This window comes from Callionymus lyra, chromosome 10 (assembly GCF_982586985.1).
Source record: "Callionymus lyra chromosome 10, fCalLyr1.hap1.1, whole genome shotgun sequence".
Classification (NCBI taxonomy): domain Eukaryota; kingdom Metazoa; phylum Chordata; class Actinopteri; order Syngnathiformes; family Callionymidae; genus Callionymus; species Callionymus lyra.
The window spans coordinates 520,001-522,500 of record NC_141827.1 but is presented as its reverse complement, the minus strand read 5'-3'; the positions used below and the strand labels follow the sequence as shown (position 1 = coordinate 522,500).

The 2,500-nt window shown below is 38.9% G+C and overlaps 1 protein-coding gene across 2 annotated transcripts in view; it reads right to left on the bottom strand.

Moving 5' to 3' along the window:
* The window catches only part of cntn3b (contactin 3b), a 65,105-nt gene that overhangs the window by 29,573 nt on the left and 33,032 nt on the right, over positions 1-2,500 (bottom strand). The gene's annotated exons all lie outside the window — the stretch shown is intronic.

Genomic DNA, 2,500 nt, shown 5'->3' with positions numbered 1-2,500 from the left:
GTGTTCTTATTTTATTTTTATGAATAATTGCTGTATTGCTGTGTCTAATTGGAAAAAACAATTTAGTAAAAGGCAGACCTCCTGATGATCAATAAAGTTCAGCCCTATGAGGTCATATGTCATAAAAACAAAATGCAATGTATACGTTTTTATAATATATTGGCATTTTATGTCTTTCATTTTTATTGTGTATACAACTTTTATTTTTAATGCTGTAATTATGTTCTCTCCCCACTGTGGGATTAATAAAGACCTTATCTTACCTTTCTCATTAAGTGTTTAGGGTTATTAACGTGTAACAAGACGGATAATACAACAGAAAAGCACAGGAAATGGGATAAGAATTGTCTGAATAGAAAATAAATGCTACAGACTGAAAGAACAAGATTAAAGCTATAAAACCTGTGGTGACTCAATATAAACGTCACATAAACAGCTTGAATTAAACAAGTATTAAAGGTTCGTTCACAGCAACGCGTCGAGCTGCTTGGAAAGAGATTCTCAAAGGTTCGCACGAGTTTGAGTGGAAAACATACGTTTTTCTTTAACAACGTTACGTTGCATATGTAACACAAACATCAATATTTCCTCCAAATACAAGCGGTGACACCAAAAGATATTTGATGAAGTGAATCCAGCGAGAATCTTAAATATCCTGCAAATATGTTTGTCAAATATTTCTTTGACAGCGAGACAGACGGACGTGGAGTTTCCCTCTGCTGCGCTCGCGAGTCACTGAGGCATGTTTTCATGTTGCATTCTGAGCCGCGGGACTTTAATAGGAAATCATTGATCGTCCTGGGACGCCTACTGACAGCTCGCGATGCCTTCAATGACAGCTGGTGCTGTGATGGAAAAGATGAATCTGACGTGATGTTTCCCGAACACACTTCTGTGCGAGGGAGCGACGAGGCTGGAAGGTGGAAACTCAATTGTTGGAAGAAGTGACTTGGTTATCAAACGTGGTGTAATCTCTCACTTTAAAGCCTTCGCTCTCCCATCGATACTCTCGGCACAATCTCTCAAACCAACGAGCCGGTCCTGGCAGACCAGACCTGAACCTGGGATGATAAAGCGCCCTCTGGCTTCATGACGGATGAAGGAAGACGCCGCGGTCGGCTCAGGACCGTCTGCAGCCTCTGGCCGACCGCCTGGAGAGAGCCTTCCAAACAAACAAAAGAAAGTCAGTGTGACCGATAAGAGGAAATTGGTCGTGGGAAGATTATGGAGGGAAGTGGGACAGTGAGATTAATGAGCCGCTCTCGGACGAATCAAACGCTGCCAAGTCACGGCAGGACACGTCGAGGCCACAGGAGGAGACGCTCGACTTGAAACGTCAACACAGGCGACGTCTGATCTCACCGGGCCCGACTTACAGACCGTCTTCAAAAGAGCTCGTGTTAACTGGATCCTAACATGGGCTTTGGAATCACTGAGAGCAGAGAGTCGTGGGTGGTGCATCGAGGATCTGTTCTACCAGCAGAATGTGGACGATGAGTCCAGATCAGTGGCTCAGAGGAGAAGGTTTGACTCTGATCTGAGCCGGAGAGAGAAGACTGACCACACTTTACATCTGAGACTGAAGCTGATCCCTCTGTACGACACCTGCACCTCACCTGTTGAGCCTGAGGTCCAGGCCAGTGTCTCAACATCTATATTCAGATGATATTGTAAAACAAATTCACTCATAGTTATTATGAGTCAATAATCGAATGCATGCATTTATTCATGACTAAATTCTGGGGACATATCTGACATAATCCAACAGCAAATTAAAATATATTATAAAGCATCATAACACGGCAGATTCATCAAAAGATGCTTCAGAACCTTTGAACATTTATTTAATCTCACGTGGATTATGACTTCATAACAAGGATGCAGCTCAAAAATGTTATTTTTTGATTCCATATTGATTATATTTTTGAATGATTTATTGATTTCAACCATAGCCATATTTTTTTAACCACATTTGTAACAAGAATTTATTTTTTAAATAGTCCATATAAATATGCATTTTTAATGGTAAAGAAGAACTTGCCTGTGAATAGTTAATTAACTATAATTATTGAATGGTGGAAATAAACTATATCCATGAACTTTTAAATTACATTTTGTTTTATGGAGGATGTTAAAATTTAAAAAAATTAAAAAATTGAACATGGTGAAAAAAAGGGTATCAGTATAAAAGTAAAAGTTAAAATATGTCATGAAACCGTTCAAATGAATAATTACTTTCATCTAGTTAACGTATAATTGAATGTAGTCTTCATTAAAACATGTTCTGTATCCTCCGTGAAACTTTATGAGATTAAAAACCGTTTTCTCTTCACTGGGGAATCGATTTGTTTGTGAATAATGAAAAAATCACGATCACTGACACCATCGTGAACCTTTACGATAGTTTCCTCCATGAAGTGAATATTTAAAGACGTCGTCTAGACAGTGAAGCGATTGATTGAGTTCACTTTTCTTCTAAATATATATATTTGTCTAGACT